The 27,381-nt window shown below is 42.0% G+C and overlaps 1 protein-coding gene across 1 annotated transcript in view; it reads right to left on the bottom strand.

The window, feature by feature from the left end:
* hsdl2 (hydroxysteroid dehydrogenase like 2) overlaps window positions 1-27,381 on the bottom strand; it is a 154,597-nt gene that overhangs the window by 49,215 nt on the left and 78,001 nt on the right. The window lies entirely within an intron of this gene.

Genomic DNA, 27,381 nt, shown 5'->3' with positions numbered 1-27,381 from the left:
CTTTTATATAAATTTTGCTCATAGTCAAGAATTGTTTCATGGTGACTAGTAATACCCAAGGCCATATTTTCCACCATCTGGAAGGGCAAGGGTGACAAATATATGGGAATATCTCAAAATTACAAGCTTTGACCCATACTATATTTTGTTCTGACTTGAAAATATTTCCATGTTTGTTCACCTTTGCTGAGTCAAACTCCTGGTATTCCCAAACTCACTATAGAAACATAGAAAATAGGTGCAGGAGTAGGCAATTTGGCCCTTCGAGCCTGCACCGCCATTCAGTATGATCATGGCTGATCATCCAACTCAGAACCCTGTACCTGTTTTCTCTCCATACCCCTTGATCCCTTTAGCCACAAGGGTCATATTTAACTTCCTCTTAAATATAGCCAGTGAACCGGCCTCAACTGTTTCCTGTGGCAGAGAATGCCACAGATTCACCACTCTCTGTGTGAAGAAGTTTCTCCTCATCTCGGTCCTAAAAGGCTTCCCCTTTATCCTTAAACTGTGACCCCTCGTTCTGGACTTCCCCAATGTTGGAAACAATCTTCCTGCATCTAGCCTGTCCAATCCCTTTAGAATTTTATACATTTCAATAAGATCCCCCCTCAATCTTCTAAATTCCAGTGAGTATAAGCCTAGTCGATCTAGTCTTTCTTCATATGAAAGTTCTGCCATCCCAAGAATCAATCTGGTGAACCTTCTTTGTACTCCCTTTATGGCAAGAATGTCTTTCCTCAGATTAGGGGACCAAAACTGCACACAATACTCCAGGTGCGGTCTCACCAAGGCCTTGCACAACTGCAGTAGAACCTTCCTGCTCCTGTACTCGAATCCTTTTGCTATGAATGCCAACATACCATTTGCCTTTTTCACTGCCTGCTGTACCTACCTGCATGCCCACTTTCAATGACTGGTGTACAATGACACCCAGGTCTCATTGCACCTCCCCTTTTCCTAATCAGCCACCGTTCAGATAATAATCTATTTTCCTGTTCTTGCAACCAAAGTGGATAACCTCACATTTATCCACATTAAATTGCATCTGCCATGAATTTGCCCACTCACCTAACCTATCGAAGTCACCCTGCATCCTTTTAGCATCCTCCTCACAGCTAACACCACCGCCTAGCTTCGTATCATCCGCAAACTTGGAGATGCTGCATTTAATTCCCTCGTCTAAATCATTAATATATATCGTAAACAACTGGGGTCACAGCACTGAGCCTTGCAGTACCCCACTAGTCACTGCCTGCCATTCTGAAAAGGTCCCATTTACTCCCACTCTTTGCTTCCTGTCTGCCAACCAATTCTCTATCCATATCAATACCATACCTCCAATACCATGTGCTTTAAGTTTGCACACTGATCTATTTTGTGGGAGCACCTGTATCTGAGCACCTGAGTAAACTTGGAAGCCGAAGAAAAGGTGAAGGCTAATGGAACATTACCAGGGAATGCTATTAAAAGTGATACTTTAATGTGAGCATAGTAGATGAGGTTAGATTACATTAAGGACATAAAAAAATGCAACCAATATATGCTGCAACTTTAACACACACATCATTCAATCATTAGCTGGTGTACCTTAAACAGCGTAGGCCTCAGGATCTGGTATCTGTTCCCAAAATTCTGCATATCTCTGCTCCTTTAAAATACTTCTTAAAACTTCCACAGAACTGGCTTAGTTGTTTGCCTTTGCTCCTGTAAAGCACCTTAGGTGATTTTACTTCATAATGCTATTGCATAAATGCAAGTTATGATCATGCTATTATTCATGTGTTAATGATGTCAAGCAGGGTTTGGCAACCATCCTTGCAGTTTTAAAACCTGATGCAATTTCTTCTGCTCTCTCTTGTCACACCCATCTTACTCTCTTAACGATCAAATTTTCAAATGCAACGCAGCCCCCTTTTTAGCTGATCTTGTTAATGATTCCTTCCTTTCATGTACATTCTGATGCTTTCCTTTCAAATCCACCAAGCCTTTCCTCAGAAAGCCAACTGAGATCTTTGGCCCCTGCAAACTATTGCTCAAGTTCATCCTCACTTTCCTCTACAAAATCCTTGCCTTTAGCCTATGACAGTTGATCCAAAAGCCTTTCTTGATCTTTAACTCAATCTTGTTTAAGTAATTCTCTAAATTCACTTGTTTCAACTTGTTTAAAGTTGTGGAACAATTGTTTCCAGTTTTCAAGCTTCTCCTGCATATATCTTCAGAAATTGTTTGCAAAACTGCTGGGAAGTTTCAGTAACAAATTGGATGCAAATGTCCTTAAAACTGATACCAATCATTACAAAGACACAGAGGACAACAAGCTTCCCAGCCATTTCTTCCCCTTCAAGAAGACCAGTGCAGAGGCTTTTGATCCTAAACACCAACATAGACATCAAAATTATTTCCTGTCTTTCAGCTTCATTTGGCAATTACCTTTCAGGTTTGGGAATGAACCAATTCTGGAGCTACTCTAGTGCCCGTGATCAGATCTTAAGTTTTGTCTAATTCCTATTTCTATTCATTATCGAAAATATAACCCCTTTAATAGAAAGCAAAAAACTGAAAGAGGAATGGGATGTGTAGTACAAAGAGCTGGTTGACAATCAATGAGGTCATATTTGACGTAATTGGATATCTCTTCCTTCTTCATATTCTTTAATACTGTATCTTTGGTTAACAGCACTGTTCTGATACATTTACTCTGTTCACACTCAGAGGGCATCACAGCTTTTCCAAGGTGTGGCGACTAGAACTGCTGACTCCACCTGTGATCTCGCTGCGGCTTGCACAGCTGCTGCAAAACTCTTTCAATTCCATTAACCTTTGTCATCATTTTTGTGCTTATCCATAACTTTTTAAACAATATCTGTATATGGAACTGAAAACCTTTGAACCTCCATTGCTGTTTCACCACTTGAAAAGTACCCTCCTGCTAGCCTTTGAAGTCCAACTTACACCAAATACCTGTGCTTAATGATGAAGTAAAAGTCCAAGATGAAATGATGCTGGAGTAGGTTGTGGGGAGAGTTATTTTCTCTTTGCACTGGTTAAACCATTTGAATCAATAACCCAGTTTTTAGTATTAATTGCCACATAATACGACTATTCAGTCTCTTAATTCAAACTGAGACTGATTATTTTGGGAAGAAAGACATCTGTAACTTGCATTTCTTCCCAAAATGACAAACTTATAGAAGTTTCTTAATGAATGCCCTGCATTCTTCAGCATAATAATGTAAATACTAGAAATATTAATCCAATGTAACTGTCAAGTCAAGTCACTTTTATTGTCATTTCGACCATAACTGCTGGTACAGCTTAGAGTACAAATGACACAATGTTTTTCAGGATCATGGTGTTACATGACACAGTACAAAAACTAGACTGAACTACGTAAAAAAACACTACAGAGAAAGCTACACTAGACTACAGACCTACACAGAACTGCGTAAAGTGCACAAAAACAGTGCAGGCATTACAATAAATAAACAGGACAATAGGGCAGTTACGGGGTGTCAGCCCAGGCTCTGGGTATTGAGGAGTCTGATAGCTTGGGGGAAGAAACTGTTACATAGTCTGGTTGTGAGAGCCCAAATGCTTCGGAGCCTTTTCCCAAACGGCAGGAGGGAGAAGAGATTGTATGAGGGGTGCATGGGGTCCTTCATAATGCTGTTTCCTTTGCGGATGCAGCGTGTAGTGTAAACGTCCGTGATGGCAGGAAGAGAGACCCCAATGATCTTCTCAGCTGACCTCACTATCCGGTATCTTGCGATCCGAGATGGTGCAATTTCCAAACCAGGCAGTGATGCGACCCCTGTAGAATGTGATGAGGATGGCGGGGGGTGGGGGGTGTGGGAGATGGACTTTCCTCAGCCTTCGCAGAAAGTCGAGAGGCTGCTGGGCTTTCTTTGCTATGGAGCTGGTGTTGAGGGACCAGGTGAGATTCTCCATCAGGCGAACACCAAGAAATTTGGTGCTCTTAACAATCTCTACCGAGGAGCCGTCGACGTTCAGCGGGGAGTGGTTGCTCCGTGCCCTCCTGAAGTCAACAACCATCTCTTTTGTTTTGTTCACATTAAGAGACAGGTTGTTGGCTCTGCACCAGTCTGTTAGCCGCTGCACTTCCTCTCTGTAAGCTGACTCATCGTTCTTGCTGATGAGACCCACCACAGTCGTGTCAACAGCAAACTTCATGATGTGGTTCGAGCTGTATTGCAGCACAGTCGTGGGTCAGCAGAGTGGACAGCAGTGGACTGAGCACACAGCCCTGGGGGGCCCCCATGCTCAGTGTGATGGTGTTGGAGATGCTGCTCCCAATCCAGACTGACTGAGGTCTCCCAGTCGGGAAGTCTAGGATCCAGTTGCAGAGGGAGGTGTTCAGGCCCAGTAGGCTCAGCTTTCCAATCAGTTTCTGAGGGATGATTGTGTTGAAGTCTATGAACAGCATTCAAATGTATGTGTCTTTTTTGTCCAGGTGGGTTAGGGCCAGATGGAGGGTGATGGCAATGGCATCCTCTGCTGAACGGTTGGGACGGTACGCAAACTGCAGGGCGTTCAGTGAGGGGGACAGCAGGGTTTTGATGTGCCTCATGACAAACCTCTCGAAACACTTCATGATGATGGATGTGAGTGCAATGGACAGTAGTCATTGAAGCAGGACACTGAAGACTTCTTTGGCACGGGGACGATGGTGGTGACCTTGAAGCACATTGGAACAACTGTGCTGCTCAGGGAGATGTTGAAGATGTCAGAGAGAACACCTGCTAGCTGGTCTGCACATCCTCTGAGCAGTCTGCCAGGAATGTTGTCTGTGTGTAATGTCTTCATTTTCTCCACCTTCAATTCTTCTAAGGGATTTTCTCCTTATGTTCTGTGACATCTGTTGTGCTAGAAATGGGATCTGCTCTCAAGGAATTGCTTAAGGAATTCAAAATTAATTAAATTTGCCTTAAGTATTGTGCCATAAACCGCATTACCAAAACAGGAAGTACGAGTGACAGAGTGAGAGCAAGAGAAAAGTAGTGAGTAAAACTAGGTTAAGTAGTAGTAGGGAAGAATGGGGGCAGAGAGGGAGAATTTGAGTGGTTTTCAATGAAATGCTAATAAACCACATGCAAAATACCAAATACCTCAGAGCTGGCAGAAATGCAACATCCTATAAATTTGATTATTGGTACCAAAAATGTATTCATTTTGATGCTTATGTTGTCATATGCAAATCTTGATGAGCAAATGTTATCTCACATGCGAATGTTTATGTAATCATCTGCACTGCTGCACTTCTGGTTGCATGTACTAACAGCAGTGTAACTAGATAACGTTCATAGGTGTGTGTGTATAATAGAGATGGAGTGAGATAGAGATATAGTGAAAGAGAGAGAGGGTGAGAGAGAAAGACAGAGAGAAAGAGAAAGAGAGAGAGAGAGAGAGAGAATAACTGAGATTTGCATTGCTATGCTCCACCTTAACCTACAGAAAGCTCCCCACTACAACCACACACAAAATGCTGGAGGAACTCAGCAGGTTGGGCAGCCGTTATGGAGGGAAATGAGCAATCAATGTTTTGGGTTGAGACACAGCTTCAGGAATGGAAAGGAGGAGAGGATATTGCCAATATAAAAGGGTAGGGTATGTTGGCCACTATGTTTCTCTACTGAGCTTTACATTTAATTTTACATTTAACATACCCCAAATGAACAGATGATCAGAAGCTAATAGACAACAATCAGATATTATGCATATGTTCTTAAATATGCTAAACCAAGTTAGGAGAGGTGGTTGGTTCAAGCCTTCTTCAGAGGCATGAATGTAATATACAGAAGCACTATCCTTTAGTTAAGCTGTTCAGCTGAGCCAGAGACTAAAAACATATCCTTCAATGAACATCAGCAAAATGCTTTATTTGATAGGCTCAATTCCTCCAGTAATTTCTGCACATTCTGAGGTGTCTGATGTGGGTAACGTGACTACTGCAGGCTATTGCTGGGGTGTCCTCTGAGACAAATAGGTGGGAAGTTTGCTAGATGATGTGCTCCTTCCACCAAATGTAACGGGATCCTGTATATTCCCTGCACGTGGATTCAAGGCTCTCTGCACCTTAGTCTTCCTCTTCCTCTTTGAGCAGAGATGGGCCAGAAATTCCCAGGAGTCATTGGGAAACAGAATTTTCCCCATCCATCTTACTGTGATAAAGCTTGGGACTGAAAAGGTTTAATTTGTTTGTAGCATTTTTCAGAACAATTACTGTTCTTCAAAATTATTTCCAGAGGACTTCATATATCAAAGTTCTGAGAGGCTCGTTATAAATCAAATACAAGTCTTGCCCTTTTCTGGGGCAGTATACAATCTGCTGGAAGAACTCGGTAGGGTGAGCAACATCAACAGGAAGCAAGAAACGGTCAACGTTAGAGGCCAAAACCTTGCATCAGGACTGAGAGTGGAGAGATGAGTGTACGGAGAAGTGGGGAGGCGGCAAGGAAGGAATCTGAGGCGACTGGTGGACTGAGAAGGCGTGCGAGATGACAGGAAGGTAGTGCCAAATCGGGGAGATGAGGGGAGTGGAGTCAGAAGACTGGGGAAGGGGAATGATAAATAAAGGCGGCCAAGGGGTTAGAGGGAAAAGAAAAAGAAAGAACAAATGGAGCAAAGTGGGGGGATGGGAGTGTGGAGATCGGAGACAGTCACTGGAGGAAGAGAGAGAGAGAGAGAGGGAAGCAGAAACATCACTACTGAATTCTAATGAAAAGGATGTGAGAATAGAAACTGAGGAGAGGGAGAGCTCGGAAGCACGGTAACATAGCGGTCTTTGCAATGGTTCACAACACCCTGCTTAGGGTTAGTAAGTTAAGAGCATGCTATGTTGGTGCTGAAAATATGGTGACAGTAACGGGCTACCCCCAGCACATTCTTCTACTATATTGGCCGTTGATGCAAATGACGCAGTTCATTGTATGATTCAAAGTTTCAAATAAAACTAATCTTTAAAATCTCTTGAATGACAAACAGGGATGGGGTTTGTGAAATGGGTGTACGGAGAAGCAGTTAGGAAACAAAGATGGGTGAAGGGGACTGGGAGGGGGGAGGGAAGGGGAACCACAATGGGAAGGATCAGAAGGAAAAAAGGGGGTGGAGAAGGAAAGAAAAGGGGAGGGTGCAGATTACCTAAAATTGGAAAACTCAATGTAAGGTGCTGCTCCTTCAGTTGGTGTTGGGCTTCATAGTGGAAGTACAGAACGTTAAGGATGGACATGTCCGTGTGGATTGGGAAGTGGAGCTCAGGATGGCCTTTATGGACTGAGCATAGTTCTGTGAAAATGTTGCCGAGTTCACACTTGGTCTCACCGATGTTGAGGGAGCCACATCTGGAGCACTAAATGCAGCGGACAAAGTTGGAGGAGATGTATATGAACCTTTTCTTTGAAGGTTCAGGGTTGCTTAGGTCCCTGGATGGTGTCGAGGGAGGAAGTGTAAGGACAAGTGTTACATGTAGTGCGAGGGCAGGGGAGAATGAAGGATGTGTGAGGAGGATGAGCAGGCTAGGGAGTGGTCTCTGCAGAAGGCAAGAAGTGGGGAGGAGAAAATGTGGGTGGTGCTGCCGTTGGCAGAAATGACAAAGGATGCTATCCTGGATGTAGAAGTTCATAGGGACAAGGAAAACTTGTGTTTCATTCTCTTTTTTTCCTTAGATGGCCAAAGTAGATCACATAATCAACATTTACAAGGGGAACTTTCTTAGTCATCCGAGCAACTTTTACCTTTCTACCAATATCATGACAGTTAATTCAATTACATTTGCATTACTTTTTATGAGAGCATGCTACACACACAGTTATGTTCCTAAAACAGTCACTATGTTTCAAAGTTCAAAGTACATTTATTAAAGTATGCACAACCTTAAGATTCATCTCCTTAAAGTCAGTCACAAAACAAGGAAACCCAATAGAACATATTAAAAAAACTGTGAAGCACCCAATGTACAGAATTAAACAAACTGGGCAAACAATAAAAGTAAACAGTTTTATTGTTTACTTTTTATCGTATACTGAAGTTCACGAAAGTGAGGCCACAGCCACGAAACCAGTCATCATTGCAGCCAATCCAGGAGCCCGTTAGTTGCACACTACAGCCTCAGTTCAGTGCAGAGACAAGTAAACCTGATCACTGGCCCATCCCCCTTCTCTGGCCCTGATACTCTGACATTTTCAATCTGGCTGACTGCTTAAACCTTGGGTCTTTTCTTGCTCCTGGATCCAGGGCCTGCTGCTTTGATACACTTTTGGGCCTGGGCCCCGCCGCCTCAATTTGGCCCATACATGACCTTTCCGATCTGGACCAGAGCTTAATTATGCCAATTAACGGGCTATTCCACGCTACCAGGCCTGGGCCTAGGCCTCCCTACTTTGTCTTCATTCTGTTGTATCGAATCACCTTCAGGTCTGCTCCAAATGGCCAAAACATTCGCTCATTCCCTGCCCTCAGGCCCGGGCCCCACCACCTGCAAAAATGCCAGGTCATATAGGCGGTTGAAAAGCTCAACTCTGAAAGGCTACTGATTGCAATGATCGTATCTGAGAAAAGATGTGATCAATAGAGTAAATTATAGCTGTATTTGCTGCTAGCAAGTCATTGCAGTACCTTACCAGTGCCATCTTAAACTGAGTTCAAAAGAAATTCATTTTCTTTGGAACATCAGAGGTTTTAATAAGTGCAAACTGCTACTACTGACAGTACAAATTATTCAACAAACACATTTGTAACATGCCTCTTAAGCTTTCTAAGTCATATGTAGAATAGTAGTTTGTATTTAATAAAAAAAAAGGATACAAACCAGACAGTGGGTCTAAAAGCACAGAATATTTTTCCTGAGTTATTGGACTGTATTGCTTGAAGCCAAAAAAGCTGAAGGGATGAAACTGTGATGAATGCACATCGTAAAATGTCATTTTATTTTACATCCCCTGTCAGCATTATTGTAGGAAATTTAGAAAAGTCTTCTGTTTATTATGACTCCAGTAGCCTCCAAGTCTTTGACTTTTTGTTATTTATTTTTATCTTTTTATTGAGACACGTCATGGAATAAGCTCTTCCAGCCCTTTGAGCCAAGCCACCCAGCAATCCCTCAATTGAATCCCAGCCTAATCATGGGACAATTTCCAAAGACCAATTAACCTACCAACCGGTACGTCTTTGAACCGTGGAGAGAACTGGACCACCGGGAGGAAACTCGCGTGATCACAAAGAGAATCCTTACTGGCAGCGACGGGAAATGAACCCGTGTCACTTCTACTGTAAAGCATTGTTCTAACCACTATAGTACAGCTGTCAAACTGGATGGGGTTGAGAAATGGAAGGCTATTTTACAACTTGTTTATCAGTGTGCATGCACTAGTGCCAAGTGGGAAAACACCTACATTTCCATTCCTGCTCAGCAATAAACCACAGGTGGTAGTGCTTGTGCTAAACAAAGATTTAATCCATCTGTCAAGTGTGTATGATAAAATAGAAGAGAGACTGATCTATCCTTTCTGATCCAGTGTATCAGATGGTAAATAGTGTTTGTTCCCTCAGGATGCAGACGTCACTAGAACAGTCAGTATTTAATGATCATCCCCACCCTTAAGAAAGCAAGTTGCTTTGCAGAACCAGTCTTTATCACAAAGGTGTGATCACAGTTAGGTTAGTAATTCTAGGGTTGCAAAAAAGTGACAAAGGAACATCGATACATTTTTAAATCAAGGTGTCAGTTTGATGGTGGTATTCCCATTCACTTGCTGTCTTTCTTCACCTAGATAGTAAAGTGTGTGGTAAATGCTGTGGAAGTAAGTATTTGTGACCGGTTAATCCAAACTATAGGTTGGTAGGTTCTTGGTGGGTAAGGGCATCAAAGGTTACAGGGAGAAGACAGAAGAATGTGGTTGAGAGGGATAATAAATCACCCATGATGGAATGGTGAAGCAAACTTGATGGGCCAAATAGCCTGATTCAGTTCTTTTTCTTATGCTCCTATTTAGCGATGAGGCATTCTGCCAGCTGGTTTGGACAGCCTACTCAGGGAACCACCCCACAGTATCCATTGAGATCTCTTGCAGTGTCTGCAGAACATTCTGTGCTGACCACTTGTCAGAGGTGTTGGTGTAGAAGAAATTTTCCACAAACGACAGGGAGTGCTGCAACATCCAGTTGACTGTGATGATGCGCAGAATAGGGCCAGACGCATCGTTCGCAACACTGGGAACAGCTAGAACCTTGGTACGTACTGATACTATGTGCCCACATACTTAGGTTCTACCTACAGCTTGATGCAGCCACACATGAAGGTGGCCATCAGGGTGAGGTTGATACTGGATACATTTTTGTCCCTTTTGTTCAGAGGCTTGTCCATCATGACCCTTTTAACTTGTTCCACCTTGGATAGCCAAATGAACTGAAGACGGTGATTTCCAAGCTGCAGGAGTTGGGGGGGGGGGGGGAGTCACCCCTGTGCCAGCTAGAGCATCCTTGAGAGCACCTCACACGTGATGACCAGGTTCTTCCTGGTTTTTAAAGAGGAACATCCTTCCCACAGTCCCAAATTCTGCTTTACATTCCCAATACACTTCAGCCAAGTCTTGTTGCATGCCACGGCTCATCTGAACCAGGTCCCTAACACCTTCAGTAATCAGACCGCACAGTGAAGGGGACGTTGGATTGGTTAGGCCTAATGCTGAAGAGCATGGCCTTGTTCTTCACAGAGTTAACTCCGACCCCTGATGCCAACAACAACTGGCTGCAGATGCTGATCAATTAGCAAACTGGCCTCTGATCTGAACAGAAGATAAGGTTTTCACCTGGGTCCCTCTACTGCCTGGCAATGGCCTTAGACAGGATCTTGCAATCTATATTCAACACCAAGTTGTGCCTCCAATTCCCTATGTCATCCCTGTCCCCTTTCTGCTCGTAGACGAGGGTGATGACACACTTCTTCATGGAGTCTGACAAGCTGCCAGCTAGAAGCACACTGTTGTGCACTTCAGGCAGGTCCAGGTCCATTCAATCCATAGAGCCCAGTATAGCGCAGTCAGTAAGCTGTCGCTTCCTGGAATTTTATTTGAATTGCTCCAGTGTCAATGACTGGTACAGGCTCTCCTGCTTGCTGTCACCTAACCTGATAGAGGACAGGAAGTTCTAGGAGACTGTGATGTCTGTAGCCCTTCTGTCACACAGACCAGCAGAGAAAGATCTGCAGATCCACAATACGTCTGTCTGTGAGGATGCAACTAAGCTATCCTCTTCTTTAAAACTGGGAATCAGAGCTCCCATTGTGAACCGTTTGGAAGAAGAAGCGTGACTATGTTTCATCTTGTTCCACAGTGCAGACCCTGAATTGTATGATGACCTTGGAGGATTTGGAGGCAAAAAGGTGGGCTTGCTGGTCCTTCACCTCTCATTACTCCTCCCTCCCATCCACCCCCCTCGACTGCAGAAAGAGAAGTTGCTGCAATTATGTCTGGAGGTTGCACTGTTCTCTCTGACACTGCCTTGATTACTGAACCCATTTGTTGATGAAGATTTTGCTAATGTTCGCCCTGGTTGCTTCTCATCAGGGCACAGGGGAATAAATGAGGGGTTTCAAGGTTCTCCAACCTGCAGAGTCCCTTGTCCTTTTTTAGTTCTTCTATGCTTTCTGGGATATATAGTTTGATGTTCAGCTTCAACGACAGCCCCACCCCACCCCCACCTACCGTCTGGTCTTCTGTAGGTGACAGTGGTCAGTGAAGAATACCAGTGTGAAGTTGAGGATCTGACCATAACAGGTTCCGACTCAAAGAGGAAGTCAATCCAGGATCTGGCTGTGCTCTGCCTGTATGTGTGCAGCTTGGCAACTTTAACTGTTTCCATCAGAAATCTGGAGATGCTGTCCAGGCATTGCCTGATTGTCCCACTGCATCGATGATGCATTTAAGGTCACTGGCCAGGATGATTGTCTGAGATGTCACCAGCAGCTGTGGGAACTGCTGGAGGATGGTCAACCAGTTATTCACATGGGTGAGGCATACACATTAATTAGCCGGAGCGGAGTCTGCCACAAGGAGATGCTCACCAACACCTACAAAGAATACCCAGGATCTGAAGAACATCATATGTCAAGCAATATTCTCTCATGGCGGAACATTAAACAGAGGAGATTATTTCCTCTCTTTGAGAAAATTCAAATATCCCAAACACTACTCGAGGACAGAAGTTATCCCTCAGTGTCCATAGTGACCAATATCTGCAGAATACATGATCAGGCATTATCTTAATGATAACTGTAGGTGCTTGCTGTGCACACATTGGCTCTGTTACAGCAGACAGTGGACTTTGAATGGCATTTTCCCTCCACTGGCAGTAATGCACATTTTGGCATCATGAGATGATGAGAGAGGCAATACAAACCAATCTGTCTTTCTGTGCTGCATTTCACAGTCCCACATTCTTTTGTCTATGTTCTCAGTCTCTAATTACACTTACTCACTCACTGACCTGATAACAGTATTTACAGCTCATCCCCAAAATCACCTTGGCTTTACCCTGTCAGAGATATCTTCCCTCTCCAGCCCTCCCTGCATATTAACAAGCTCCTTTTGTCTCATCTCCTTCTCAGTTCTGAGGAAGGGTATCAAAAACATTAAGTCTGTCTTTCAATACAAAATGCAGCCTGACCTGCTACAAATTAAATTATTTTTTGTTTTTATTTCAGAACATTTTTCCCTTTAAAAAACTTATTTTAATTTGAAGGTGCATTCTAATTCACTGATAATGCTCCTCCATCTCAGGTAACTCTACTTGCAAGGAAGATTTTGCCTATCTTGGTTAACATCCCACTTCACAGATTAAATTTTGATTTTTCCCAATTTATTCAAATAAAAATTGAACATGGGAAATGCTTTGAAATGATCAAAGAGATATATTCAGTTTAAATCACAGATACATGAACGGAGGAAGAGTTAGGGAGTAATAGACAGATAGTGTTACATATATCCAACAATCTCCTTCCTTATAGTGGTCTCATTATGTCAGAATGCTACAGTATTTAATTGAATCAATGTTAGTATATATTCAATTCTCACCTACACGGCTAAAATTTTCAATTTCAAAACTGACCAATTTCAAGGCTATTTTCCCAGTTGCTCCTTCCTATCAAGGTGTTCTGCAAAACATTTCCAACTGGGATAGTTTCGTCAAACTGCCATAACATATTCACAATTCACCAAGGATTTTGCAATCAAAAAACACAAGGTCCGAAGAACTCAAAACTCAAGGATGGCATCACCACCTTCTGCTTGGATCCAAGGTCAGTTAACAGACTGATTAACATCTGCAACCAGTTTGAATTGGCACTGGGGCCAGAGTTAACTGCACGAAAATCGAAGGCATACTCTTCAACAACTGGCCCAACTGATCCACTGTCTCTTTCACCATCAGGTCCGATTACATGAAAGTGCTGAGGATCTGGTTTGGAGGGACCAAGGCAGGAAACAAGAATTGGCTGGAGCAGAGTGGAAGGCAAAACAGAAATTGGGACTGTGGGGAGGATGCTTTTTATTGATAACTGAGAAGAATCTAGTCATCAGGTGTGAGGTGTTCTCAGGACTGTTTTACTTGGTGCAAGAGTAACCCATTTCCAGCTCCTCCAGCTTGAGAATTACCTGAATTTACTTTAGATTCATCTCAGGATCCAAGACGGACTGGGTCAGATGGGGCACAATACGCAAGACCCATGACAATGGAGGCAAAAACATACCCAATGTCACCCTCACCCAGGTGACCAACTTCATGGGTGGCTGTATCAGGCTATGTATGGAACTTAAATACATGGAGCACCAAGTACCACTACATGCCTAGGTTTCATCAGTCCCTGCTGTTACAAAGGATGGGGCTGGCCCCATTGCCATGCAACATCCCCATGAGCTGGACGTTGCCACGTGACCTGTCTTTCATGGGAAAGTTCTTCTAGACCAACACTTTTGACGACAGTCCATCAGTGGTGAGGACAGAAAGTCCTGCTGCCATTGCAGGAGAAGGACTCAATGAACACAGCGAGGTGGTTTCCTGAGCAGACTGTCCAAACCATCAGGCAGAATGACTCATCACTGACCGTACAAACAGGCAATAAGACCTGTTGTAACAGCTGGTTGTAAGAAGAGCCCTCCCAATCAGATCCTTCCTACATACTTGGAACATCACACCCACCATGCACTACCCGTGGGATGACTGTAATAAGAAAGAGACCTCTGGTAAGGAAGCTCACCTCTTTTTGGACTGTGGATTTGCGAAGAAGATGTGGAGAAAAATGCAAGTGCCTGTGTCGTTGCCCAGAGGACTCTCTAAATTACGGGCTGTTCACAGGGACACACATGGAGACAAACATCAAATGCTACTGGCAGGTCATCAACTAAGTGAAAGACACCCTCCATTCTGCCAGTACGATGAGATGTCTAAGGAGAAAAGCTGCCAGCTAACACATTCCCAGCTGCAGGAATACCTGCTGAGGGATGCAATGGTACCTAGTGCTCCACCACAAGGACTTGATGGGGAAGGACCGCAGTGTAAGCTTCTTCTGCTACTGGAGAGGAAGGAGTTGGTTTGGGGGAGGAAGCCCCTCAATTATTGTAGTGCATACTACCCCAGAGTGCCACATGAATGGCAGCAATGTTATTGATATGTACGAATGTAATAGAACAGTATGGAAAGCTATGACTATGAATGTAAAGAATGAAAAAGCATTGAACAATTTCTTATAAATATTTTTAATTACAATGAAATTTTTTATTATGAATAAAGTTTATTTTGTAAAAAAAAAGCAAACTCAAGGTCAATTAATGCAAATTTATTGTTATCTCCAAACTCTTCCCATCCTTTCCTAATGCTTTCCCATTACATAAGAACATGAGAAATAGGAGCAGGTGTAGGCCATCTGGCCCGTCGAGCCTGCTCCGCCATTCAACAATATCATGGCTGATCTGGCCATTGACTTATCTCCACCTACCTGCCTTTTTCCCATAACCCCTAATTCCTCTACTATGCAAAAATCTGTCCAACCTTGTCTTATATATATTTACGCAGGTAGTCTCCACTGCTGCACTGGGCAGAGAATTCCACAGATTCACCACTTTCTGGAAAAAGCAGTTCCTCCTCATCTCCATCCTAAATCTATGTTCCCGAATCCTGATGCTATGTCGTCTAGTTCTAGTGTCACCTACCAGTGGAACAACTTTCCTATCTATATCTCATTACCACTCTCCATAAATTTGAGATTACCTAAAACTATTTATTGCCTTTATCCCAATTCACACCTAATCCTATTGAACCACAATTGTTCTGCTTACTATTCTACACTGACAACAGTTCACCTCAAAACTCTCATCTGCTTCTTAAAATCTATGCATGTTCACACCCTTCTCTATATCTGTAAACTTTACCAAACTAACAAAATCGCTAACAAGAGAAAATCTGCAGATGCTGTAAATCCAAGCAACACGCACAAAGTGCTGGAGGAGCTCAGCAAGCTAGGCAGCAACAATGGAAAGAAAGTTCAGTTGACGTTTCAGGCCAAGACCTTTCAGCAGGACTTAACAAAATCTCTGTTCTGTTCCAGGTGGTTTTCATTACTCCACCATGGCCTTCAACTTCCTGGTCCTGATCTCTGTGACTCACCAAAGATCTTCACTCATATTCTCTCTCTCTCTCTCACACACACACACACACACACACACACACAAAATAGGGAGATCAAAGTAACTTCTTTAGTCAAAGTGGAGAAAATGTGGAACCCATCAGCTACAGGAAGAAATTCAGGCCAATGGTCTGGATGCATTTAGGGATAAATTTAATAGAAATATGACAGGAAAGGAATTGGTATTGCTTTATTATTGTCACATGTACCGAGATACAGTGAAAAGCTAGTCTTGCATATTGTTCGAACCCATCAAATCAGTACACAACGCATTGAGGTAGGCAGTACAAGGTAAAATAATACCAGAATGCAGAATAAAGTTTAAAGTACAGAGAAGGTGCAAGATCATTACAAAATAAGCTGTGAGTTCAAGATTCCATCTTGTTGTACTAGGGAGCAACAGCAGGGTAGAATCTGTCTTTGAACCTGGTGGTACATGTTTTCATGCATTTGTCTTATGGAAGGAGGGAGAATGCCTGGGGTGGCTGGGGTCTTTGATTATGTTGGCTGCTTTACTGATGCAGTGTATAAACAGAGTCCATGGAAAGGAGGCTGGTTTCTGTGATATGCTGAGCTCTATCCACAACTCTCTGCATTTACTTGTGGTCACATGTAGAGCAGATGCTGTATCAAGCAGTGAAGCACCCAGTTAGGATGATTTCTAAGGTGCATCAATAAAAATTGGTAAGGGTCGACAGGGACATGACAAATTTCTTTAGCCTCCTAAGGAAGTAGGGGCGTTAGTGAGCTTTCTTAGATGTGGTGTCTTTGTGATTGGACCAGAACAAAGTATAGGTGAGGTGCACTCCTAAAAACTTAAAGGTTTCAATGCTTTCAACCTCAATAGGTAGGCAGGGGCATGTGTATCGACCATTTTCATGAAGTCAATAACCAAATGTTTTGGTTTGGTTTGCTGATGTTGAAGGAAAGGTTGTAGTCATGACACATTCTGATACTCTGACTCGTCATTATTTGATATACAGACAACTGTGGTGGTCTCACCTATAAAATGGATATTTAATTAGAGCCAAATCTGCCATGTAGGAATACCTGGAACATTGAAGAATAGTTGGAAGACTGAAGAAGAGAATGCTATGAGTTACAATGGTAGAATTGTTGTGGAACAGAGGACAACCATGGTGCAACCTGTCTTTTCTATGTCTGAGTTACTCCTTCAGTCATGTTGCCTCAGAGTCAGGATTATTGTCATTTTCAAATGTATGAACTTTTATTATTTTGCATTAGCAGTATAGTGTAAGACACAAAAATTATTCTAATGTAAAAAATAAATAGAGCAAAATGCAAAGTAACGTCCATGGATCATTCAGAAATCTGATGGCGGATGGGAAGAAGCTGTTCCTAAAATATTAAGTAAAGGTCTTCAGGCTCCTGTCCCATCTTCCTGATGAGAAGGTATGATTCAGATAGTGAAGGCCTTTAATGTTGGATCCTGCATTCTTGAGGCACTGCCTTTTGGAGATATCTTCAATGTGGGGAGGGATATGCCCATGATGGCTGAGTCTGTAACTCTCCGCAGCTTCCTTTGAAACAGGGCACTGGAGTATCCATACTAACCTGTGATGCAATCAGTCAGAATGGTCTCCATCGTATATCTGTCTCTAAATTTTCAAGAGTGTTTGGTGACATACCAAACCTCTTCAAACTCCTAATGAAGTATAACCACTGTCATGCCTTCTTCATTGACTGCATCAATGTTTTCGACCCACTATAGATTCTCTGAGACGTTGACACCAAAGAACTTGAAACTACTCATTCTTTCCAGCAGATCACTCAATGATGATTGGAGTGTGTTCTCCTGGCTACCCCTTCCTAAAGTCCACAAACAATTCCTTGGTCTTGCTGATATTGAGGACGAAATTGTTACTACAACAGAAGTGAGAGATTCACCATGTCGCCATCCGAGATTCAGCCAACAACAGTGGTGTCATCAACAAAGTTATAGATCACATTTGAGCTGGGCCTAGCCACAAAGTCAACAGTGCAGAGAGAGTAGAGCAGTCAGCAAAACATTCTTGAGATGCACATGTGTTGATTACCAGCAAGGAGGAGCTCTTTCTGTGTCTTTGCTGGATTAGGAAATGCAGGAGAATCAAGTATAATGTACGTGGTTTAAAAAAATAGTTAAGAGTATCTGCAGGAGGTCAGCTGATGTTGGGGCAGAGTTAGGTGATATTATGAAAGTAGAAATAGATATTTGGAGATGTGGTTCAAATAGTTGTCTCTGTCAAATATGGCATCAAGATTTTCAATAGCATAAAGATACAAATGACTGCAGAAGTGGAAACAAAAACAAAAAAAAAATAAATTTCTGGAGGCACCTAGTGGGCCAAGCAACATCCAAGGAGGCAAATAGATAACCAAGCCAAACTGTTGACCATCACTTTACCTCCACAGATGCTGATCTTGCAGAATTCTTCCAGCAGTTTGTTGTTGTTTCTTTTTGAATAGCGTGGGTTCAGTCGTACAGTTATCAAGATCTGTGAGGGAGCAGAGACTGTGGTGAGGAAAATGCTTCCTTCCCCACCAATTTCTGTCCCTGTAGTATGGATCCCAGGTACACAGTGACAACTTACAGCAGGGACAAAGAAGTACAGCTAGGCTTTGTTACCTTACACTTGAAACTGGCTGTGATTTCAGATAATGTTGCACTGGTAGAAAGAGGTTGCATGCTGACGAGGAAGTTGGGAGTAAAAGAAAGAATTTTAGAAAGTCATTGGAGGTAATGAATTGAATTTATTTAAACCATACATCCATCCCACAATGTGAGTGGTAAAAATCTTCACGTTATGACTTTGTCACAATGTATAGACATGTGAATTTGAAAGTCTAATGGATGTAGAAAGAAGCTCTTCCATAGTCTGTTGGTCCTGGCTTTAATGCTGCAGTGGCATTTGCCAGACAGGAGCAGCTGAAAAGTTTATGTTTGGGGTGACTGGTGTCCCCCATGATCTTCCAGGCCTTTACGCACCTGCTGCTGTAAATATCCTCAATGGAGGGAAGTTCACATCCACAGATGCGCTGAGCTGTCCGTACCATTTTCTACAGTGCCCAGCGGTCAAAATTAGTGAAGTTCCAAGCGTTTTATACAGCCAGTCAGGATGGCCTCAATGCCGCCCCTGTAGAAGGGCTTGAGGATTTTGGGGCTCATGCTGAACTTCTTCATTTGCCTGAGGTGGACGAGATGCTGTTGTGCCTTTTTTGCCACACAGCTGGTGTGTACAGCCCAGGTGAAATCTTTGGTGATGTGTATACCGAGGAACTTGAAACTACTCACCCTCTCAACTGCAGCCCCATTGATGTTAATCGGGGTGATTCTCCTGTAATGCACAATCACCTCTTTTGTTTTTTGGTCATTAAGGGAGAGGTTATCTTGGCACCATTGTGTCAGGATGTTGACCTTTCCTCTGTAGGCTGTCTCATGACTGCTAGAATAAGACCAATTAATGTTGTGTCATCTGCAGATTGGAGCTGTGTGTGGCAACACAGTCGCAGTGTAAAGGGAATAGAGGAGGGGACTCAGGACACAATCCTGGGGGGCACCTATGTTGAGGGTCAGAGGGTGAGGAGAGGGAGCCCATTCTTACTACCTATCAGCAATCCAAAAGGAAGTCTAAGATCCAGCTGCACAAGATGAGATGCAGGCCAAGGTCTCTGAGGGAATTATGGTGTTGAATGCTAAACTGTAGTCCATAAACAGCATTCTAATGTACGCATCCCTCTTGCCCAGGTGAGTGAAGACAGTGTGTAGTGCTATGGTGTCATTGGTAGATCAGTTCAGTTGGTAGGTGATCTGTTGGGGGTCCAGTGTGGATCCAATGGCTCAAGAAGAGAAGATATTATAGAAATATTTGGCAACTTGCAATTGAGAGTATGGAGAATAACAACGGGGTCAAAAATATTAAGGAAGAGCAGGAGTCCAGAATTAAATTATCACTTGCAAGGCTGTATGGCTAAATCAGACAACAGGTCAGAAAATATTATCTTTCTGATCTCAGCCCAGACTAGCTCACGTTAACTGCAGCCATCATATTTCCCATCTGGCTGAACACCAGTATAAACTGTATAAACAAACACATGATCTCAAAAGATGATGTCTTCTATCCCCAGATAATATAAAACACATATTTCTTCACCAATTTCCATTCTTTAGACACTAGTGATACAGTTAAAAATAGATTATTCATGCTCTGTTCATTAGAGTTGGCAGATCAAAGAAATGGGCAAAGAACAAAGTCGAGAACTGCCATTTGAATGTGCTGACTACATAACTAATTCACATGTGAAAGGCAAGTGCATGTAACTTCTGCTTTATTGTGACTAGTTCACAAATAAATTATCTACTGGAGATCAGCTGTTAAAATAGAAAAAATAAAACACATATTAAAGTATATTGCCCGTTATATAAGGAGATTTGTGCTGTATATCTGTCTTAGATCTATTTTCTAACTTAATATACAATTCTCTTATTCTTGAATTTAAGTTTTAAAGGGGAAAGTAGAACCTTCCATTTAAGAATGTAGCCGCTATTTCTAACTATGACTGCGTTCCCACCTCCCTTTGTTCTCCGTTCTTCATGAGAAGTTACAAATTAAGTCACATTGCTGCCAGACCTGCTCATTCAGTAGACAAGTTTCAGGTACCTTATCACATCTGGGTGCATGACAGAAATTAATAAAAGCCAAAGTTGATATGAAAGTGAGGAGTGGGGCTGCATTATGAGAATAGTTAAGTAGTGGAAACAATGACACAATGTGGCTTTCAGTGAAAGTGTGAAGATAAGCAACTTCATTGATTTAAAACATTATCCAAAGATTTAAAGTACATTTATTATCAAAGTACACAATCCCAAGATTCGTCTTCTCAGAGGCAGCCAAGAAACAAAGGAAACCCTAGAATCTATTCAAAGAAAAACATCAACCTCCCTCCAGGTGCAAAAAGAAACAAATTACATAAATGACAAAAAAAGAAAACGAGCAAAAAACACAGAATATAAAACATAAAATCGATAGAGTCCAGGCATATTTAGCTTAGCTCAGTACCTAAGAACTAGTATCTAATACTGTGTCATTTGTTATCTACAGGCCGACCCAATCAAAATTGCGACCAAAAAAAGGAGTGACCAGAAACGCAACGTAATGTGAACACACAGTCCAATCCACAAACCGTGTCGCTTCAGATTTTGCAACTACCAGGCTCAACTCAAAGTGATGAATCATCCAATCTGTGGCTTCCACGCATCCAATTGTAGGTCCAACTACAGACCTTAGGTTCAATGTTTCTGAAGCAGACCTCCTGGACAAAACCAGTCACATTCATTAAGTCAAGAAATTAAACTGCAAAGCACCAAGGAATGTGTTGAAAATGACATCAGAAGATAGGTAAATAAAAGACTCCACAAAAATAATTGTGTAACATAACTAATGTTTTAAATGCACATCAACATGAGTGAATCTGCAGATGCTGGAAATAAATAAAAACACAAAATGCTGGCAGAACTCAGCAGGCCAGACGGCATCTATGGGAGGAGGTAGTGACGTTTCAGGCCGAAACCCTTCATCAGGAGTGAAGTGAAGTGAATGTTTTTGCCCAATGACTTTTATAAACTACCACAATTAAAGCAAATATTACCTTCCTGCAAATTTTCCTGTTTTGACTCCAAGTCTCCCACAATTATTTGAAGTTCATCGTGTAATTAAGATTAGGCTCCATCAATGCTAATTTACATCCGCACAAATCATAGCCAATGTGGACAAATGATGCATAATTGGAAATAGTGAAAGAAAGGAACTTCACTGATATGCAACTGTGGTGATCAGAAACAGCCTCTGCAATGATTAACAACTGACAGTGCACCCATAAATGTGGAAGTATCAAGGTCATATATACCGCCAAGAAATTATCTGGCTTCAGCATCTAAGTTTTAAATTGGAGCAATTGGATAAGGTACAGCAGATTTCCATACAACTTTTTCTCCAAACTCAATAAGCATCAAAAGTTACTTGCATCAAAATAAAACCTCAGCTGATCATTCCCATTTCCAGTTGAGATTATGGACAGTGAGAATATCTTTAGTCATACATGCTCTTTTGGATCCTTATTCTCAAACACCAGCAAGGTAGATCTATTTAGCCAAAAGATACCTTTAAACCGAAGCTTCTATAAATGAGAGAATGGCAGCTGGACTCTCATTGCAACTCACTGTTGGAGACATGCATAATTACACAATTACATACATGGAGAAATTGGCAGCTGAATACAGGGAAAACCCAAGGTACAGGTGTGAAGACACAGGTATCCAGACCCCAGAGTTATATATTTTGTTGCTGTACAAGATGCCAGTCAAGGCCGAGAATACCGTGACTTGTCTGCTGACATGGCAGGTAACGTGGATTTGAAAAGAGTGCAGAGGAGGATCAGTGAAGCAATTCTCTGAAAAATGCATGCTAAATAACGGCTAAAATAACCTGGGGTCTATACTTGAAGAACTGCAGGCAATTCCTAAGATGATTACAGGAAATAATTGTTTTTGTGTGGAAATTTTCTGTCAGCTAAGCAAGGTTACTGGCATCACACTTCATAATTTTAAGATCTGAAAGTAGCAGATCTCTGAAACAGACCTACAGGTCATGTAATTGATGTCATGTCACCAAAACCTTTCAAGCAAGAGCTGTATCCTTATCTGGATAGAAGAATCTAGAAGGCAGATGTTATACATGATTAAGCCAGAATAAACTCTGAGGGGTTTGGTGGGGGGAGAGTGCTCCTGTGTTTGTGAAATCACAAATAAAATCACTCCAACTAGCACTTTACTTTGAAGAATTCTTTCAAATAATCCCAAGTAGTTTGCAATTATTATTGCTGCACATGGACCTGAAGCATTATCATCTGTCACCAGAATGCAGGTGATCTTTTGAAACAATTTGTAGAACAAACTGTGAAAATGAGAATACAAATCCACATAAAGGAATCTTATTGTAAATGATGCCAAATTTCGACAATTCATCTTAATTTCTTCCCACCATATTCCTCCCACTCCTAACCAGTTTTCCCATGTACTAAACATGACCTTTTGCAAAGGTGTTGCAAAATGGAATCGCAGAATGATCTCTCACTAAAAAGTGAACATCATCTCTGAGGTCCCCTAGTATATCTTTCCCTGCCCAGATGTGAAAGGTGAGTTTGAGGATTTGTGTTTGAATCTCTTCACTTCTCCATCACTGCTTTTGAGTTGGGCATGGTCTTCTCAACTTCACGTCAGTCATGAGCTGCAGCAAGGATAGCTGGAAGAGGTTTCTGTAGGATTGCATCAAAGGCATGAAGGGCAGGATTTTCTGTCCCTTGAATGAAAGAGCCTACAAAAAGTACTGGATAAAGCCCAGTCCATCACAGGTAACATAAAAGCCCTCCCTACTACTGAGCACATCTACTAGAAGCGTTGTCTCAGGAAAGCTGCATCCATCATCAGGAACCCCCAGCTCATCTCATATTCTCCATATTTATTGCTTATTCATTTATTATTATTTATATATTATTGTATTTGCACAGTTTGTTGTCTTTTGCACACTTGTTGAACACCCAAGTTCATGCAGTCTTTCACTGATTCTGTTAAGTTTATTATTCTATAAATTTACTGAGTACGGTTATTGACGGCCTTGATTGTTTTCTCTTGTTCTTGGCTTTCAGTGAGAAGCCATGTCTTAAAGAACCAGTAGTGGATGGCAAGGGCACAGGATGCTTAGCAAATTGCTAACAGCTTTGACATGTGGGCTTTGCAGTGTCTGTGGCTCCCTTGCTTGCAGGCCAGAACTGCTCTAAGTTATCCATTTGCCGGCCACCCAGTTGAAAAGGAGTTTCTCTCCAACAGTCTGATGGAAACCACGGGGACAGGGGAAAGCCAATGTAGATAATTGATCGAGCCAACAAACAAACATAAAAGGCCATCATTAAACTCTTAGCAAGCAAGTGGAATTGAAGAGAAATGGGTCAATGGAGTTGCAGCAAAGCAGGGATCACAGAGAGATCTCTTACCAAAGAGCAAGGCAGGAAACTGTAGGATAACTAGCACGTCCAAGTAGAAGGAGAGAGACGTATGAGTGATAAATCATTTCACTATTCATGCGCAACCACAATACTCTACAACTGTTCCTTGAAAATTGGCCTGAAAATGAATATATCAGGTAGTGAGTAAAAATGCACTGATGACTATGCGTGAGCTGGCTAAATCTACAAACTGAATTATTATCATTATTGAAAGTACAGAGACAGAAAAAATACTCAGTTACCAGGAAATCCATAATTCACAGTACTGCCATTCCTCCAATATTAGGTCACAGATCCTGGAATTTCCTACCCAACCATATTCAGGAAGCATCTTTATCAGAAAGATTCAAGTCTAGATAAAAATTTGTAAGAGTGATCAGGGGTTGTTAATAAAGTCAGCCATGGCAACTCTACTGCCCTCACACAGTGCATTGTATACAAAGCAAGGCAGGAAGTTAAAAAATCACCCAAACTGGAAGCTTTCTTCAGAGGCTGAATATTTTTATTATTATCGATTATTTTCACAATCAACATTAAAGAAATTAATTCACACATTCTATAGCTATGCCTTGAACTAGAGTGAACTCATGGTGCAATGATGGTTTAATAGCGATGAATGATAAACATAATAAGACTCACAGATATTGCTGTTTCAAGGGCAAATATAGAGTGGATAGCAATGGATATCATTTTACTGTGTTTGCTCTGTTGAAATCCGAATTAACCCATGTACGAAATGAGGTAAAAAAAAAGCTTACGAACAGGAAGTGATGTTTATACAAAACAAACTGAGTACAAATTGAACAAGGCCTCTAGAGGCAGACCACTCCCTGTGTGACATGCACGATGTCAAACTTTACTACTGAATCTCAAAGTCATATGATTTCATTAACTCTTTGGCAAAAGAATGGACAGTCTCAAAGACTAATCTTGAAACAGTCTCTAACTGCTCTTGCTTTGAAAATTTTGTCCTTGATGACATACTTGCTTGTGGTAATGTCTCATTAACAGAGCTTTAACATGCTGCTCACCCAGAATGATGACTGGCTGAGGTATCTCTGAAGTGATTCCTGCTCTCTTATTACATCCTCAAACTTAACATAGATTCAAGAAGGAGACTGAGTGAGACTAAGGTAACTTAGAATTGGGTTCCTGCTTTGTGATGCACCACACTTCCTCTGCATACATCTATCTTTGAACATCAAGGACTCTAATCCTTGCCCGAGTTGGAAACTTCAGTTCCCCTGTGCTAAGAGGTTGCTTACAAATGTGCCAACTACTGTAAAGGTTGTCTTTGGCTATTCCTCCAAGCTTCTCTTTCATAGATACTACTCTCATAGGGACTTAAATGACTTGGGTGCCCATTCTCCAGAACATTTGTCTCAAATACGTTGACAGTGGCTGACGAGCACCATTGAGGCAGACTTCACCCATCATGACCCAAACTAGGTCCAGTCATTAGCATAAGATGTAAGGTGCATCATCCCAATCATTATGCTGTTCTAATACCTTACCTAAACAGATGGTGTCTCCGCCAAGCAACAGAAAAATCTCAGCAAAAGAGTCAAGTTCACTGGGGGGGGGGGGGGAAGAGAGAGAAATCTTGTCATCTATGTCCTTAAGATGTGAACGACCATGTGCAGCTTCAGGAGATGGTTTCTCATCCCTATTGTTGGGTATATGGTCGCAGTCAATAAGAATTGGAAGGGGTAAGCAGACCTTCCCTCCTACTGACTCTGCGACAAATCCACCAGTTCTGCTTCCAGTAATTTCTGATGTTCCAGAACATGTCTTTAGTGCCTGGGGAATTAGCTACATCTGATGGATACTCAGCTGGCTCCCTGCAGTGTTCTGCTGCGGGTGTGCTGGAACTAGTATCCCAAGGTGTTGGCCCTAAATTTACAGCTGTACCTGGGTTCTAATTCTACTGAAGCATCAATAGGTTCTTAGTTCAGTTTCCTGGAGACCATTGGTGCTTGCTGTACCATATGACCATGGTATATGGACTATGGTATATCCTGCACAGATTCTCCACTGCTCTCTAGATGATCACCTTATCCACATTTGGACTGACTCTGCCCCAGGGCTCCTCTGGCCAGGCTCAGCATCTCATTGAAACTGTTGTCCAATGTTGATTTATCACCACAGACTGGTGTAGTGAGTGAGTGCCATGCAGTTGGTTCTGTGGTAGCTCCTGTTGATGCACTTGGTGGACTGTTCAGCCCTTGTCTGCTCTTATTAAGTGGTGAACACCCACATGCTTCCAAGTTGGGTGACCTTGGGCACTTCTCACCTCCTCCCTTAATTAAGGATTCATCTTTCTTGGATTTCAATGTAAAGCATGGGATGCAAGTTCATGTGAAGGAGGACTGGGTAAAAATTTAGTGTGAAGCATAACACCAAGCTATCTTTGCCTGCTGCATTGGTTTCATCTTTTGTTGAGCAACCATGTCCTTTAAGAGGGTTCTTTCATCACCTTCCTAGAAAGACAGCCACCACTGTCTAAGTCAGATGCTACTTCATACACCTTTGCCTCTGCTAAGGCAGCCTCAGGTTCAAGCACCTTGAGTGCACTCAGGGTAGTTCTACACGAGCTTTCTCCATGTCTGTGTGTACTTTTCCAATTAGCATATCAGCTTCAGGCTTAGCACGCGCAGCTCTCATTCTCGCCACATTCTGGCCTGACTTCCAGGATTTGGCGATCGACGTTGCTGGTGTCGGAAACTGACTCTGTAACGTATGGTATTCAAATGCATCTCCAGTCCACAGGAAAAGTCTCTGAAGACAATTTATCTTTTCACTTTACTGCCCTCGCACTACGTATGTACAAAGCTAGGCAGAAAGTTAAATATCTCAAAAATCACCTGCGCCAGAAGCTTTCATCAGGGTTTTAATGAGATAACTTTGTGAAACTGCAGAAAGTTAAGTGATACATGTATTAAATCCAATACAGAATTATCATGACCCTGAATATACTAATATTATCGATGAGTCTCATGATTAGCGTTAAACAAAGTAATGCACATGTGCAACATTTTATTGCGATGCCATGGACTAAAGTAAACGAGGCACAAGGATAACTTAATAGCAATGAACAATAAATATTATAGCTAAGAATCATAGAGATTACTGCTTCAAGGGCAAGTAAAGAGTGGATGGAATTAGATGTCTTTCTACCCTGTTTGCCCCAAGTTGAAATCTGAATTGGCCCTCACAGGAAATGATGTAAAATATAGCTTACGAATAGGAAGTGAAGTTTGTACAAAACAAACTGCATACAAAATGAACAATGCCTCCAGAGACAGAATATCAGCCATAACTCATGTACCAATTACAAACCTGGAGTAAGTTAGGGATAGTATCAGATGAAATTGTAAGCTACATTAACAGTTAATTGGAGGAAGTTACTACTTGGGTGGTCTAACTTGTCCAGTGTTTAACCTCTATACTTTGGGTTTGAAACTAATTCTTGTGTTGACAATGTTTTACAAAAACAAGTTTCATGAAAGAAGTTGAGCTTCAAAATGATGCGAGAAAAATGTGACCTTGCTTTGAAACAGGAAGGAACTGTGTTTTCTGCTCCCTTTTTATTTCCTCTTCAGGAATTCTGTTTTAGTTAAATAGTC

This window comes from Hypanus sabinus, chromosome 7 (assembly GCF_030144855.1).
Source record: "Hypanus sabinus isolate sHypSab1 chromosome 7, sHypSab1.hap1, whole genome shotgun sequence".
NCBI lineage: Eukaryota > Metazoa > Chordata > Chondrichthyes > Myliobatiformes > Dasyatidae > Hypanus > Hypanus sabinus.
Note: the sequence above shows the minus strand (reverse complement) of the source record. Positions and strands in the feature narration are given on the sequence as shown.